General features: G+C 39.4%; 1 non-coding gene across 1 annotated transcript; it reads right to left on the bottom strand.

The window, feature by feature from the left end:
• Positions 1–10,601: 10,601 nt before the first annotated feature.
• Positions 10,602–10,709, bottom strand: LOC148550838 (small nucleolar RNA R71). The gene has a single exon (XR_015893560.1). It is a non-coding gene; the product is annotated as a small nucleolar RNA R71 (small nucleolar RNA).
• Positions 10,710–17,826: the final 7,117 nt, after the last annotated feature.

Below are 17,826 nucleotides of genomic sequence, written 5' to 3'. Positions count from 1 at the left end.
AAAACCAAGAGATCAAAATAAAATACACTTACGATAACAGCAGAACGGACGAGCCGCAATCCTAAACTGACCTGGCAGTAGCTCCGATAGCGGCCAGAAGCTCCGGTGGATCAACTATAATAACCACGCAGCATCAAAATCTTCTCGGAATCCAAAAAGGACAGAAACCACAATTAAAACCCTTACCTCAATGTCGAAACTCACAGAAATCACTGAATAGAATAACTCCATCAACGGCCGCTTGTACCGTGGTGACCCAGGCAGCGGCATCAACTAAACAGCAACTCCAATGATGGCAGAGGCTCCGACAGCTTCAACAGCGCACGGTAGAGGTAGAAATGGAGTAATACAGTGACAAAAACCCAGCCTCCATCTCTTCTTACTCATCGAGCGCGCTTTCTGTTCTTCGTGGTGCTCAATCAGTTGTGACATGAGCTCCGGCGGCAGTGAACTGTGACGAGGTCGACGGTGGCGAGGCAAGGCACGATGGCGACGCATTTGGCGGCGGCGGGAGGCACGAACGACGGCGGCTTCCTTTGGTGGCGCCAGGGAGCGACGGCGATGCACGAAGCTCCTCTAGCAACGGCGACGCATTGTTGACAGCTCCTCCAGCGGCGGCGACACAATCTCTCTCTCCTCGGGCTCCTTCCTTCGCGACGATTGTAACACCCTACCATACAGAGTCTTATGCTTAAGTCATAATTCAGAGATGGCAAGGTATTACGACCTCTAAAACAAAAATTTAGTACGTATAGTAGTATGAATGATTGATATTAACTAGGAGCCTTTTTAGAAAAAGGGGTAAACAAAAACCGTAACTCGAACGCGCAACACTCCGATCGGTAACGCAACGAGCAAAGGATAAGCTAACGCAAGATCATATATATAAAGAGTGTCAAAAACGGGAATATCAAGACTCAAAACCCAGTTGCAAAGATAACCGGTCCGAGCATAGCAATATATACATATGATAAAATAAGAAAAACCCCAAAGGAAACCCAAAGGGACACAGATACAGAAATCTAATCTCCAAAATCCCCTCTAGAAGGAGTCATCACAGTTTGTATTATTTAATGGAGATAAAAGTATCTAAACAAGATATATAGATCAAAATAGAGTCCCGAGAACAAAGGATCTTCGCTAAATCCAAAAGTCTCCAGCATGCCTCAACGAGAAGCCTCGCGTCCTGCATCTGAAAACCACAAAATCCGCATGGGTGAGAACCAGAGGTCCCCAGTACGGTAACAGCTTCCACATATATAATACATAATAATAGAGGAAAGCCGAAGGCAATCCTAGAACTTCCTCCAGATAATATCAAAGCTTATAAACAAGCTAAACCGTAAGTGGCAACTGACTAAAGATTCTTCAGTCTAACTAATACTTCCCTTTCCAATTCCTTCAGACCTCCCAACCACCAGCAGGAGTATAATATAGCAAACACAGTTATATCAGACAAGAGATTTACAAATAGGAACAGATAAGGCATTTAGGCAAATAGCAAGTAATATGCAGTCAAATAGGCAATCTCAAACAATTCATGTAGTATGCTTATGATGCATGCCTGTCCCTAGTGGCTGATGATATCATCTGTCGGTTATAGAGCCAACCCGACAAGTCCTGGTAGCTAACCATTGGATTGTCCCTCTGTCGTGCATCCCCAACTCGAGTTATACTCGTCATAAACTTGATCATAATCATAATCCATATCCATCACCCTCACTGGTGAATATTTATCCATCACCATCACTGGTGAATATTTACGGGGGCGAGCTCATCCGGGCCTTTCACAGTGCCCGGCCACACTTACAACATTGGGTTAATAGAGTTTCGAGTCTCAACCTGGAGCACGTGGTGGCTAGCCACTGCTACTACCCAGGGAAACCCTCATCTCCGATGGTAGAAGTGCAAACATTCACAATTCATTCAACAGCATATATGCATTTATACTTAGCCATAAACATGGCTCCGCCGTCACACGGCATAATCCAGCCATCCGGCTCACGGTTAAATCCATAACCAGCCAATTCATTAACAATTATGGCCCTTCGGTCCATGGCATAACAAGCACTTCCACTGCCATCCTCCGCATCTCACATAATTATCTATGATCCTCAATGATCATTCATTTTTCCCTTGCTTCACTCACAAGTTACCACATTCACTAGCCCTTTTTCTCATGCTAGGCATATCATAATGATTTAAGACATAAGTGGTGAGATCGGAGGCTTAGAAGTATGAAATTTGGCTTTTAAAACTCAAAAATCAACTTTGGGATGAAAACAGGGCCACGCGTACGCGCACTCCACGCGCACGCGCGGATGGCCTTATAACTCATCGACGCGCAAGCGTCATACGCGCGAACGCGCAGGTTGAAAATTAGCCAAACGACGCGCAAGCGTCAGCCACGCATACGCGCGAATACATTGTGCCCCAGGAACAAAACTGGCACAACTCTGGCACAACTCTCTGGAAAATGGCTGGGCATTCGATACAGCGCATCGACGCGCTCGCGCACACCACGCGCACGCGTGGATGATGCTTTCTCGAAGAACGGCGCATACGCGCCAAGTGCGCCTACGCGCGAGGGGTCATTCTGCTAAAAATTTTCTAAGTTAAAAGCTGCAGAATTCACAGGTTCAACCCCCAATCTTCAGACGGTCATAACTCTCTCATTTTAAATCATTTTCACCCGTTCTTCGAACGGCATGGACATCCCGGATCCAATTTCATTTCTAAACAGATTTGGCGCAAATCAGAGATCCGTAGTCCAAGTTATGTCCCGTCAAAGTATGCCCAAAAACCATATTTTCATTCAAAACCACAAAGTGCCATTTTCAAAACAAGCCACTTTCAACTCTTTTCAAAATCAATCAAAACATGCCAATTTCAACCATTTTCTTTGAAATCATTCAAAATGTACCAAAATCAACAACAAGCCATCCTCAACTCACACATTGACATTTTACCAAAATTCCCAAAACTACCTCCAACCATTTTAACACTTCTCAATCAATGGCTAAAGGACAAACACAATCTCATGTCATACATCCTTCTCATCCCAATTTCCAATAATATCAATTTCCAAATCAACCATCATTATACATGATCAACATCATACTCACCATCAACATGGTACCACCCATCAATTCAACCTCAATCATCCATCAAGCATATATCACAACATGCATTTCTCATATATCACACAATCAAGGCATCAATATTCATAATCACATATATGAACACATCATATATCTCAATCATTCAACAACACCAACAATTCAATGCCTATCTTAGGGCCTCTAGCCTAAGTATTTCCTACCACATTACATATTAGATACGGGAAACCGAAACCATACCTTAGCCGATTTCCCAAACTCAACCGGAGCACTTCCAAACCACTTGTCCACAAGCTCTCAAGGTATCAACACCTCCAAGAACAGATTTTATCACACAAAACCCTCTTCCAAGCTTTCCAAAATCACCAATCAAGCTCCAATATTCACATATACACAACCTAAGCCACAATCATCATACCCATACACAACATCTCAATACCCAAACATCATAGAACAACAAATCACACTAGAGTTGAGAATCTTACCACACCCAAGGTCCAAGAAGACAAGATTAACTTTCTCCTTCAAGAGAGTTGGGTCCTATAACATCAAAGAACCCAAAATCTCAACATTTCACCCATGAAACTCGAAATCAAGGGCTGAAATTTCGAACAGTAAAACGTAGCTTACCTCAAGATTGATTGTATGGGTTTTGTAGAGCTCTCCGCGGTGAACGCGTGGCCGCAAACGGAGCGGCAATCGGAGCTCTAGATCAAAAGTTATGGTGGTTTGAAGATCAACCAAGGGAGAGAACTTGAGAGAGTGTTCTTCCCTTCCTCTCCACTATTTTCAGCGTGTGTGTGTAGTAAATGAGGAGAGAGAGTGCTGAAAACTAGGGTTTTGGTTTAGTTTAGTTGGGCCAAGGGCCCACTTTGGGTCCGGTTGGTCCAGTTAGGCCCGTTCGGTCCAATCTTGGTCCGATTTCTATAAAATTGGTACCGAAATTCTCGTCTCAATCTCCTCTATCATATTAAGCCATAAAAATAACATTTTTGGATTTCTAGAATAAATTCTCATTTATGGGTTAATTAGCCGTTAATTGACCGGGTCTTACAATGATAATGGCGGCGACGGTTGGGCGTCAGCGACGACAACCGTGATGGCAGCGGCGCAGCTTGCTCTCTCGATCCCTATCTCTCGTTTCTATCCTTGGATGTGCGACGGCGGTGAGCATCTCGGCGGCGACGGCAAGGTCAATTGGTGCTGACTCGTCCCTCTCTCCCTCTCCTTCTCCGTTCTCCCTTCCCTCTGTTCCTCCTTTCTTTCTTTCTTTCTTTTTTTCTTTTACCTGATGTGTTTACTAAAGGAAAGCAACTGTAGCAGCTAGGGTTCATTTGGAATAAAAGAAAAATGTGTGTTAATTAGGGTTAGGGGCATTTTAATAATTTTAAATAAAAATAGGGATAATATAGTAATTAAAAATAAATTTTAATCCAACAATAATAGTGTATAAAAATACTATTTGTTCATCAATTTTATAAATTATTTTCAATAAAATGTTCAAATCCAAGAATTAGAAATAATATAATTAATTTCTTTATTTTCCAAAACAGCAGAATTAGTATTTTAAAATATTAATTATTTAATCCAAATCATATAAAATTCTTATTATTTCATAACTATCAACTTTATAATTTAAATATAGAAAATATTTTAATAATTATAAAATTGGATAATAATCTTAATTTAATTCAAATTCAATTAATCAAAACTTGCTTTAATTATCTTTAATAAAGAAATTTTGAAATTAAAGCTACAGAAATATTGAATTTAAAATTAGCTCATGATAGCCCTTTTTCAAAAGTTCTGGGTCTTACATTCTACCCACCTTAAAAAAAATTTCGTCCTCGAAAATTGATACAAAATGAAAGAAATTTCATAATAGTTCACTCTTGAACACATTTAAGGAAGAAGCAAAATTATCTCAACATATAAACATATATACGGTTTTCAAATCTTGGATTTTCGTATGCATAAAGATACAAAGGTAGGAGTGTAATTGCAAAGCAAACCTTACAAGATAGGCTCAATGCAAAAGATGACATGGTTCAAACATGTGATAGTAAAGCAAGGCATCGAAGGCTATAAAACAGGATGGGGTTAAAACAACGTGCTTAACGTCCGCACACTAATCTCGTATCAACCTCAAAGCTTCAACTTTCCAACTCCATCAATCATGTAACAACCCCACAACCGACCACAAGTCTAACACCCGCAAACTCTTTCACAAGGAACAAAACTACCACAACTCCTCATAACGTTACACACCTACCGCTTCACCTTCCATATACACATATGATGTCTTAAAGAACTAATGCATCGCATTACTACGTCTACAGGTCGTACGTGACATCAAAACAATTCTCGAGTCCACTCAGAAGGATACAAGATTTTAGAAAGGAGAGACAAATGTCAAAGATAATACTCATAGATTTGAAAGAATGTATGAAATTCCAGGTAAACAAGGATGCTCAAGCAATGAAGTTTGCTAGAAATAAATCAACTGACAACTTCAAAGATAACCCTTGGATCAAAGAAATTCAATAGGATCAATAAGAAGAAAAATCAGCGCATTAGTTTGAAACAAATTCAAACTGAGTTGAAGAAGTAAGAGGTTTATAGAAAAGAAAATCCAAGGCCAAAGACAAACTTACAAGAGTCGAGTATGGATGAAACTCTTTCGAATGCATTGCTCATGAAGAGTGAAAAATATTTCAAAAACTATTTCACGTTTTCAAAGAAAAGGGTGCGCAACAAACACTTTGAAAAAGGATATCAAAAGTATAAATGTGGCATCCTTTAATACAGTTTCATGTTGAAATAGATTAGGTAGAGATTTAAAACCAAATGAACACCGATTTGGCTAAGAACAAAAATATTTCCCCAAATATTTTAGATAGTTAAGTGCACAACCTAACCAAAAGTAATCATAAAACTTGGAAGAAAACCAAATGCTGGTTCAAAAATTCTCAAAGTTCTTATTCAAACAAGCGTGTATAAAATTATTGAAAAGACGGAAGAAGAAATTAAACTCTATTTAGAAAAAAAAAATTCGAGGTAAAAATTTGTTTATAAGTTAGTAAAGGAAATAAGTGGTGCATTGCAAACAGACAGATTTCTGATAAATATGGAAGCTTTCCAAAACTTCATTTAAAATGGTGCATGCCAACTTCAAAACAACTTTGTTAAAATTTGAAGAATTGTTTCAATTACAATCAAGCAACAGAAAAAATTTAGTTTGGAATTTTCTTCAAAGAGAATTCAAAACTTCTTTAAAAAATTTAAAACAAGACTCCAAAAGTATACTTAAAATCACCACCTCACAAGAACATTCAAGAAGATTAGGGCATACTAAAAGGGAATCAACTCATTGATGAGTGGATAATTTATACGCTTTTTGGCATTGTTTTTAGTATGTTTTTAGTAGGATCTAGTTACTTTTAGGGATGTTTTCATTAGTTTTTATGTTAAATTCACATTTCTGGACTTTACTATGAGTTTGTGTGTTTTTCTGTGATTTCAGGTATTTTCTGGCTGAAATTGAGGGACTTGAGCAAAAATCAGATTCAGAGGTTGAAAAAGGACTGCTGATGCTGTTGGATTCTGACCTCTCTGCACTCAAAGTGGATTTTCTGGAGCTACAGAACTCGAAATGGCACGCTTCCAATTGCGTTGGAAAGTAGACATCCAGGTCTTTCCAGCAATGTATAATAGTCCATACTTTGGCCAAGAATTGACGACGTAAACTGGCGTTCAACGCCAGCCTTCTGCCCAAATCTGGCGTCCAGCGCCAGAAAAGGATCCAAAACCAGAGTTGAACGCCCAAACTGGCACAGAAACTGGCGTTCAACTCCACAAATGGCCTCTGCACGTGCTACACTTAAGCTCAGCCCAAACACACACCAAGTGGGCCCCGGAAGTGGATTTATGCATCAATTACTTACTCATGTAAACCCTAGTAGCTAGTTTATTATAAATAGGACCTCTTACTAATCTTTTGATGATCTTAGGATCTTAGGATCATCTTTGAACGCATTGTTCTTAGATCATGGGGGCTGGCCACACGGCCATGCCTGGACCTATCACTTATGTATTTTCAACGGTAGAGTTTCTACACTCCATAGATTAAGGTGTGGAGCTCTGCTGTTCCTCAAAGATTAATGCAAAGTACTACTGTTTTCTATTCAATTCTTCTTATTTCGCTTCTAAGATATCCATTCGCACCCAAGAACGTGATGAAGGTGATGATTATGTGTGACGCTCATCATCCTTCCCCCTTATGAACGCGTGCCTGACAAACACTTCTGTTCTACATGAATTAAGCTAGAATGAGTATCTCTTAGATCTCCTAACCAGAATCTTCGTGGCGTAAGCTAGAATGATGGCGGCATTCAAGAGAATCCGGAAAGTCTAAACCTTGTCTGTGGTATTCCGAGTAGGATTCAATGATTGAATGACTGTGACGAGCTTCAAACTCGCGATTGCTGGGCGTTAGTGACAGACGCAAAAGGAGGGTGAATCCTATTCCAGCATGATCGAGAACCGACAGATGAATAGCCGTGCCGTGACAGGGTGCGTGAGCATATTATTCACTGAGAGGAGGGGATGTAGCCACTGACAACGGTGATGCCCTTGCATAAAGCCAGCCATGGAAAGGAGTAAGACTGATTGGATGAAGATAGCAGGAAAGCAGAGGTTCAGAGGAACGAAAAGCATCTCCATTCGCTTATCTGAATTTTCTACCAATGATTTACATAAGTATCTCTATCCCTATTTTATTAATTAATATTCGAAAACTCCATAATTATTTTATATCCGCCTGACTGAGATTTACAAGGTGACCATAGCTTGCTTCATACCAACAATCTCCGTGGGATTCGACCCTTACTCACGTAAGGTATTACTTGGACGACCCAGTGCACTTGCTGGTTAGTTGTATCGAAGTTGTGACAATTATGTATTGAGATCAGAGCACCAAGTTGCTCACATTGCCGGGGATTGTTTGAGCCTGGACATAACAATTTCGTGCACCAAGTTTTTGGCGCCGTTGCCGGGGATTGTTTGAGTTTGGACAACTGACGGTTCATCTTGTTGCTCAGATTAGGTAACTTTCTTTTCGTTTTCTTTTCAAAAATCTTTTAAAAATATTTTCAAAAAAATTTTTCTTTTGTTTTCGAAAAAAATAAAAATGTTTTCAAAAATTTATTCAAAATTTTTAAGAATGAATTCTAGTGTTTCATGAAGCATGTGAAGCCTGGCTGGCTGTAAAGCCATGTCTAAATTCATTTGGACTGAGGCTTGCAATTTGTTATCAAGAGCAACTTAGTTGTTGCTCATCCACCTGCTGCTGATCCATGATCACCTGCTGAAGCTTGGCTGGCCATTGGCCATGTCTAGTGTTTTGGACTGGAGCTTTCTTTGAAAGCTTGGCTGGCTAGTGAGCCATGTCTAATTCCTGGACTGAAGCTTTAGACTAACATGGCAAAATTCTTGTAATTCATATTAAAAATTTTGGAATCCTTATTTTTCTTTTTCATATTAATTTTCGAAAAATACAAAAAAAATTTAGAAAATCATAAAAATCAAAAATATTTTTCTGTTTCTTGTTTGAGTCTTGAGTCACATTATAAGTTTGGTGTCACTTGCATATGCATCTAGCATTTTTCGAAAATATCATGCATTCATAGTGTTCTTCATGATCTTCAAGTTGTTCTTGGTAAGTCTTCTTGTTTGATCTTGATGATTTTTTGTTTTGTGTCTTTTCATGTTTATCATGTGCATTCTTGAATTCTTAGTGTCTAAGCATTAAAGAATTCTAAGTTTGGTGTCTTGCATGTTTTTTTTGCATTAAAAATTTTTCAAAAATTATGTTCTTGATGTTCATCATGACATTCATAGTGTTCTTGGTGTTCATCTTGACATTCATAGCATTCTTGCATGCATCACATGTTTTGATCTAAAAATTTCATGCATTGCATCTTTTTTGTGTTTTTCTCTCTCATCATAGAAATTCAAAAATCAAAAAAATATCTTTCCCTTTTTCTCTCATCAAATTTGAAAATTTGGATTGACTTTTTCAAAAATTTTTAAAATCAAGTTGTTTCTTATGAGTCAAATCAAATTTTCAATTTGAAAATCTTATCTTTTCAAAATCTTTTTCAAAAATCAAATCTTTTTCAAAATTCTTGGTTATTTTCGAAAATTTCAAAAATATTTTTCAAAAATCTTTTTCTTATTTTATATCATAATTTTCGAAAATAACACAAACAATTAATGTTTCGATTCAAAAATTTGAAGTTTGTTACTTGCTTGTTAAGAAAGATTCAAACTTTAAGTTCTAGAATCATATCTTGTGATTTCTTATGAATCAAGTCATTAATTGTGATTTTAAAAATCAAATCTTTTTCAAAAACTAATTTCTATCATATCTTTTCAAAAATATCTTCTTATCTTATCTTTTTCAAAAATATCTTTTCAAAATATCTTTTCCAACTTCCTAACTTCTTACCTTTTCAAAATTTGTTTCAACCAACTAACTAACTTTTTTGTTTGTTTCTTAACTTTTTCAAAACTACCTAACTAACTCTCTCTCTCTAATTTTCGAAAATATCTCCCCCTTTTTCAAAAATTTCTTTTTAATTAACTAATTATTTTTATTTTTATTTCAAAAATTTTCGAAAAAAAAATTTTTTCTAACATTTTTCAAAAATCACTAACTCTTTTTCAAACTAATTTTCGAAAATTATCCCTCCCCCATCCTATTCTATTTATTCATTCATATCCTAACATCTCATCTCACATCTCTTCCATCGGTACAGTTGTGTTTCTTCCTTTACATCACATTTTTTGTCTCCCCCTCTTTTCTTCCACTCACAAAGGGATCCCTATACTATGGTATAAAGGATCTCTATTATTATTATTATTTTTCTGTGCCTTCTTCTTTGTCATATGAGCAGGAGCAAGGATAAGAACATTCTTGTGGAAGCAGATCCAGAACCTGAAAGGACTCTGAAGAGAAAATTAAGAGAAGCTAAAATACAACAATCCAGAGATAGCCTTTTAGAAATTTTCGAACAGGCAGAGGAGATGGCAGCCGAAAATAATAATAATGTAAGGAAGATGCTTGGTGACTTTACTGCACCTAATTCCAATTTACATGGAAGAAGCATCTCCATTGCTGCCATTGGAGCAAACAACTTTGAGCTGAAACCTCAATTAGTTTCTCTGATGTAGCAGAACTGCAAGTTTCATGGACTTCCATCTGAAGATCCTTTTCAGTTCTTAACTGAATTCTTGCAGATATGTGATACTGTTAAGACTAATGGAGTAGATCCTGAAGTCTACAGGCTCATGCTTTTCCCTTTTGCTGTAAGAGACAGAGCTAAATTATGGTTGGATTCTCAACCCAAAGACAGCCTGAACTCTTGGGATAAGCTGGTCACGGCTTTCTTAGCCAAGTACTTTCCTCCTCAAAAGCTGAGCAAGCTTAGAGCTGATGTTCAAACCTTCAGACAGAAAGAAGGTGAATCCCTCTATGAAGCTTGGGAAAGATACAAACAGTTGACCAAAAAGTGTCCCTCTGACATGCTTTCAGAATGGACCATCCTGGATATATTCTATGATGGTTTATCTGAGCTATCAAAGATGTCACTGGACACTTCTGCAGGTGGATCCATTCACCTAAAGAAAACGCCTGCAGAAGCTCAAGAACTCATTGACATGGTTGCTAATAACCAGTTCATGTACACTTCTGAAAGGAATCCTGTGAGTAATGGGACGCCTATGAAGAAGGGAGTTCTTGAAGTTGATACTCTGAATGCCATATTGGCTCAGAATAAAGTATTGACTCAGCAAGTCAATATGATCTCTCAGAGTCTGCATGGAATGCAAGCTGCATCCAACAGTACTCAAGAGGCTTCTCCTGAAGAAGAAGCTTATGATCCTGAGAACCCTGCAATAGCAGAGGTAAATTACTTAGGTGAACCTTATGGAAACACCTATAACTCAACATGGAGAAATCATCCAAATTTCTCATGGAAGGATCAAAAGCCCCAACAAGGCTTTAATAATGGTGGAAGAAACAGGTTTAGCAATAGCAAGCCTTTTCCATCATCAACTCAGCAACAGACAGAGAACTCTGAACAAAATGCTTCTAATTTAGCAAATCTAGTCTCTGATCTATCTAAGGCCACTGTAAGTTTCATGAATGAAACAAGGTCTTCCATTAGAAATTTGGAAGCACAAGTGGGCCAGCTGAGTAAAAGGATCACTGAAATCCCTCCTAGTACTCTCCCAAGCAATACAGAAGAGAACCCAAAAGGAGAGTGCAAGGCCATTGACATAAGCGCCATGGCCGAACCTCTGAGGAGAGGAAAGGACGTGAATCCCAAGGAGGAAGACCTCCTGGGACGTCCAGTGATCAATAAGGAGCTTCCCTCTGAGGAACCAAAGGACTCTGAGGCTCATCTAGAGACCATAGAGATTCCATTGAACCTCCTTATGCCCTTCATGAGCTCTGATGAGTATTCTTCTTCTGAAGAGAATGAGGATGTCACTGAAGAGCAAACTGCCAAGTTTCTTGGTGCAATCATGAAGCTGAATGCCAAATTGTTTGGCATTGATGCTTGGGAAGTTGAACCTCCCTTGTTCATCAATGAACTAAGTGATCTGGATCAACTGACATTGCCTCAGAAGAGACAGGATCCTGGAAAGTTCATATTACCTTGTACCATAGGCACCATGATCTTTAAGGCTCTGTGTGACCTTGGTTCAGGTATAAACCTCATGCCCCTCTCTGTAATAGAGAAACTGGGAATCTATGGGGTGCAAGCTGCTAAAATCTCACTAGAGATGGCAGACAGCTCAAGAAAATAGGCTTATGGACAAGTAGAAGATGTATTAGTAAAGGTTGAGGGCCTTTACATACCTACTGACTTCATAGTCCTGGATACTGGAAAGGAAGAGGATGAATCCATCATCCTAGGAAGACCTTTCCTGGCCACAGCAAGAGCTGTGATTGATGTTGACAGAGGTGAAATAGTCCTTCAATGGAATGAGAACTCCCTTGTATTCAAAACTCAAGGATCTCCCTCTGCAACCATGGAGAGGAAGCAGGAAAAGCTTCTCTCAAAGCAGAGTCAACCAGAGCCCCCACAGTCAAACTCTAAGTTTGGTGTTAGGAGGCCACAACCAAACTCTAAGTTTGGTGTTGAACTCCCATATCCAAACTCTAAGTTTGGTGTTGGAGAGTCTCAACAAAGCTCTGCACATCTGTGAGGCTCCATGAGAGCCCACTGTCAAGCTATTGACATTAAAGAAGCGCTTGTTGGGAGGCAACCCAATGTTTATCTAACTTTTATTTTCATTGTTTTTCATATTTTCTTAGGTTCATGATCATGTGAAGTCACAAAATAAATATAAAAATTGAAAACGGAATCAAAAACAGCAGAAGAAAAATCACACCCTGGAGGAGCATCTGTCTGGCGCTCAGCGCCAAAACAGAGCATGGTTCTGGCGCTGAACGCCCAAAATGGGCAGCTTCTGGGCGCTGAACGCCAGAACAGGCATGGTTCTGGCGTTCAACGCCAGAAATGGCACACAAATGGGCGTTGAACGCCCAAAATGGCCACCAACCTGGCGCTGAACGCCCAGAGTTGGATACAAAGGCATTTTTACATGCCTAATGGGTGCAGGGATGTAATTCCTTGAACACCTCAGGATCTGTGGACCCCACAGGATCCACTCAGGATCTGTGGACCCCACAGGATCCACTCAGGATCTGTGGATCCCACAGGATCCCCACCTACCTCCACTCACTTCTTCTCACCACTCTCTTTCACACAACCCCATAAACACTCTCCCCTAAAAACCCCTCACCAATCACCTCAATCTCTCTTCCCCACTAAACCTTCACCACTCACATCCACCCACTCTTCCCAATAAACCTACCTCATAAACTCCACCTACCTTCAAAATTCAAAACCAATTTCCCACCCAAACCCACCCATATGGCCGAACCAATACCCCACCTCCCTACCCTATATAAAGACCTCCATTCTTCACCAAATTCACATAACACACCCCTCTACACTCTCCTTGGCCGAAACCACATCTCCCTCTCCCTCTCCATATTTCTTCTTCTTCTTCTTCTATTCTTTTGTTTATTGCTCGAGGGCGAGCAATATTCTAAGTTTGGTGTGGTAAAAGCATAGCTTTTTTGTTTTTCCATTACCATTGATGGCACCTAAGACCGGAGAATCCTCTAGAAGAGGGAAAGGGAAGACAAAAGCTTCCACATCCGAGTCATGGGAGATGGAAAGATTCATCTCCAAAGCCCATCAAGACCACTTCTATGATGTTGTGGCCAGGAAGAAGGTGATCCCTGAGGTCCCTTTTAAACTCAAAAGAAATGAGTATCCGGAGATCCGACATGAAATTCAAAGAAGAGGTTGGGAAGTTCTAACAAATCCCATCCAACAAGTCGGCATCCTAATGGTTCAAGAGTTCTATGCCAATGCATGGATCACCAAGAACCATGATCAAAGTAAGAACCCGGATCCAAAGAACTATGTTACAATGGTTCGGGGGAAATACTTAGATTTTAGTCCGGAAAATGTGAGGTTGGCGTTCAACTTGCCATACATGGAAGAGAACGCACGCCCCTACACAAGGAGAGTCAACTTTGATCAAAGGTTGGATCAAGTCCTTATGGACATATGTGTAGAAGGAGCTCAATGGAAGATTGACTCCAAAGGCAAGCCGGTTCAACTAAGAAGATTGGACCTCAAGCCTATAGCTAGAGGATGGTTGGAGTTTATTCAATGCTCAATCATTCCCACTAGCAACCGGTCTGAAGTTACTATAGACCGGGCCATCATGATCCATAGCATCATGATTGGAGAAGAGGTGGAAGTTCATGAGATTATACCTCAAGAACTCTACAAGGTGGCTGACAAGTCCTCCACTATGGCAAGGTTACCCTTTCCTCACTTCATTTGCCACCTCTGCAATTCGGCTGGGATTGACATAGAGGAAGATATCCTCATCAAAGAGGACAAGCCCATCACTAAGAAAAAGATGGAGCAAGCAAGAGAGCCCAGTCATGGAGCTCAAGAGGCGCAAGAAGCTCACTTCCATGAGATCCCTGAGATGCCTCAAATGCACTTTCCTCCACAAAATTATTGGGAGCAAATCAACACCTCCCTAGGAGAATTGAGTTCCAATATGAGACAACTAAGGGTGGAACATCAAGAGCACTCCATCATGCTCCATGAAATAAGAGAAGATCAAAAAGCAATGAGGGAGGAGTAACAAAGACAAGGAAGAGACATAGAAGAGCTCAAGGACATCATTGGTTCCTCAAGAAGGAAACACCACCATCACTAAGGTGGATTCATTCCTTGTTCTTGCCTTCTCTGTTTTTCATTTTCTATATTATGTGCTTATCTATGTTTGTGCCTTCATTACATGATCATTAGTAGTTAGTAGTAGCTTTGTCTTAAAGATATGAATTTCCTATGAATCCATCACCTCTCTTAAAAGAAAAATGTTTTAATTCAAAAGAACAAGAAGTACATGAGTTTCGAATTTATCCTTGAACTTGGCTTAATTATATTGATGTGGTGACAATGCTTCTTATTTTCTGAATGTATGCTTGAACAGTGCATATGTCTTTTGAAGTTGCTGTTTAAGAATGTTAAATATGTTGGCTCTTGAAAGAATGATGACTAGGAGACATGTTATTTGATAATCTGAAAAATCATAAAAATGATTCTTGAAGCAAGAAAAAGCAGCAAAGAACAAAGCTTGCAGAAAAAAAAAATAGGCGAAAAAAATAGAAAGAAAAAGAAAAAGCAAGCAGAAAAAGCCAATAACCCTTAAAACCAAAAGGCAAGGGCAAATAAAAAGGATCCCAAGGCTTTGAGCATCAGTGGATAGGAGGGCCTAAAGGAATAAAATCCTGGTCTAAGCGGCTAAACCAAGCTGTCCCTAACCATGTGCTTGTGGCGTGTAGGTGTCAAGTGAAAACTTGAGACTGAGCGGTTAAAGTCAAGGTCCAAAGCAAAAACAAAGAGTGTGCTTAAGAACCCTGGACACCTCTAATTGGGGACTCTAGCAAAGCTGAGTCACAATCTGAAAAGGTTCACCTAATTATGTGTCTGTGGCATTTATGTATCTGGTGGTAACACTGGAAAACAAAGTGCTTAGGGCCACGACCAAGACTCATAAAGAAGCTGTGTTCAAGAATCATCATACTGAACTAGGAGAATCAATAACACTATTTGAACTCTGAGTTCCTATAGATGCCAATCATTCTGAACCTCAATGGATAAAGTGAGATGCCAAAACTATTCAAGAGGCAAAAAGCTATAAGTCCCGCTCATTTGATTGAAGCTATGTTTCATTGATAGTTTGGAATTTGTAGTATATTCTCTTCTTTTTATCCTATTTGATTTTCAGTTGCTTGGGGACAAGCAACAATTTAAGTTTGGTGTTGTGATGAGCGGATAATTTATACGCTTTTTGGCATTGTTTTTAGTATGTTTTTAGTAGGATCTAGTTACTTTTAGGGATGTTTTCATTAGTTTTTATGTTAAATTCACATTTCTGGACTTTACTATGAGTTTGTGTGTTTTTCTGTGATTTCAGGTATTTTCTGGCTGAAATTGAGGGACTTGAGCAAAAATCAGATTCAGAGGTTGAAAAAGGACTGCTGATGCTGTTGGATTCTGACCTCTCTGCACTCAAAGTGGATTTTCTGGAGCTACAGAACTCGAAATGGCACGCTTCCAATTGCGTTGGAAAGTAGACATCCAGGTCTTTCCAGCAATATATAATAGTCCATACTTTGGCCAAGAATTGACGACGTAAACTGGCGTTCAACGCCAGCCTTCTGCCCAAATCTGGCGTCCAGCGCCAGAAAAGGATCCAAAACCAGAGTTGAACGCCCAAACTGGCACAGAAACTGGCGTTCAACTCCACAAATGGCCTCTGCACGTGCTACACTTAAGCTCAGCCCAAACACACACCAAGTGGGCCCCGGAAGTGGATTTATGCATCAATTACTTACTCATGTAAACCCTAGTAGCTAGTTTATTATAAATAGGACCTCTTACTAATCTTTTGATGATCTTAGGATCTTAGGATCATCTTTGAACGCATTGTTCTTAGATCATGGGGGCTGGCCACACGGCCATGCCTGGACCTATCACTTATGTATTTTCAACGGTAGAGTTTCTACACTCCATAGATTAAGGTGTGGAGCTCTGCTGTTCCTCAAAGATTAATGCAAAGTACTACTGTTTTCTATTCAATTCTTCTTATTTCGCTTCTAAGATATCCATTCGCACCCAAGAACGTGATGAAGGTGATGATTATGTGTGACGCTCATCATCCTTCCCCCTTATGAACGCGTGCCTGACAAACACTTCTGTTCTACATGAATTAAGCTAGAATGAGTATCTCTTAGATCTCCTAACCAGAATCTTCGTGGCGTAAGCTAGAATGATGGCGGCATTCAAGAGAATCCGGAAAGTCTAAACCTTGTCTGTGGTATTCCGAGTAGGATTCAATGATTGAATGACTGTGACGAGCTTCAAACTCGCGATTGCTGGGCGTTAGTGACAGACGCAAAAGGAGGGTGAATCCTATTCCAGCATGATCGAGAACCGACAGATGAATAGCCGTGCCGTGACAGGGTGCGTGAGCATATTATTCACTGAGAGGAGGGGATGTAGCCACTGACAACGGTGATGCCCTTGCATAAAGCCAGCCATGGAAAGGAGTAAGACTGATTGGATGAAGATAGCAGGAAAGCAGAGGTTCAGAGGAACGAAAAGCATCTCCATTCGCTTATCTGAATTTTCTACCAATGATTTACATAAGTATCTCTATCCCTATTTTATTAATTAATATTCGAAAACTCCATAATTATTTTATATCCGCCTGACTGAGATTTACAAGGTGACCATAGCTTGCTTCATACCAACAATCTCCGTGGGATTCGACCCTTACTCACGTAAGGTATTACTTGGACGACCCAGTGCACTTGCTGGTTAGTTGTATCGAAGTTGTGACAATTATGTATTGAGATCAGAGCACCAAGTTGCTCACATTGCCGGGGATTGTTTGAGCCTGGACATCACAATTTCGTGCACCACTCATCAATAGCAATTCTCAAGAAAGAATGTTTGACTAAGAACTCTGGCAGAACAATGAGAGGATAAACGATACACGAAATTGAAACAAATCAAGCTGACTCATGTAAGGATGAGATTCACACGAGAAGGGAAGCTAAGATTTGATGGTATTGCTCACAAGAGATAGAAGAATGATTAAAAATAGAATCAAGTATGACATTCATAGAGATGAAAAGCTTAAGAAAGAACGAGTCCGTTCATAAGAAGAAAGCTATGAGTCCAACATTTTCAAAAGAACAATAATGGCTTAAACAATGTAGTATGCTAAAACAAATTCAAACCAAAAATAAATTAGGTGAATTTTATCAAACGAAAATTAACCGAAAAAAAAGCGAAAAAATCTTTTCTTTCCAGAGTTTTGAAAAATACCTAAAGGCATAATCAAATAAAGATAAGCATTGGAACTGTAGTAAAATTATTAGAAAGTCAAATTGTATTTAAATTAAGTGTAATTCTGTAAACCAGTAAGAGTACAGGCGAAGTATTTGAAATAAATAGTTGTTAAACTA

The sequence above is a fragment of the Arachis ipaensis genome, chromosome B7, assembly GCF_059453495.1.
Source record: "Arachis ipaensis isolate K30076 ecotype BB chromosome B7, ASM5945349v1, whole genome shotgun sequence".
NCBI lineage: Eukaryota > Viridiplantae > Streptophyta > Magnoliopsida > Fabales > Fabaceae > Arachis > Arachis ipaensis.
This window is presented reverse-complemented; position numbering and strand designations above follow the sequence as displayed.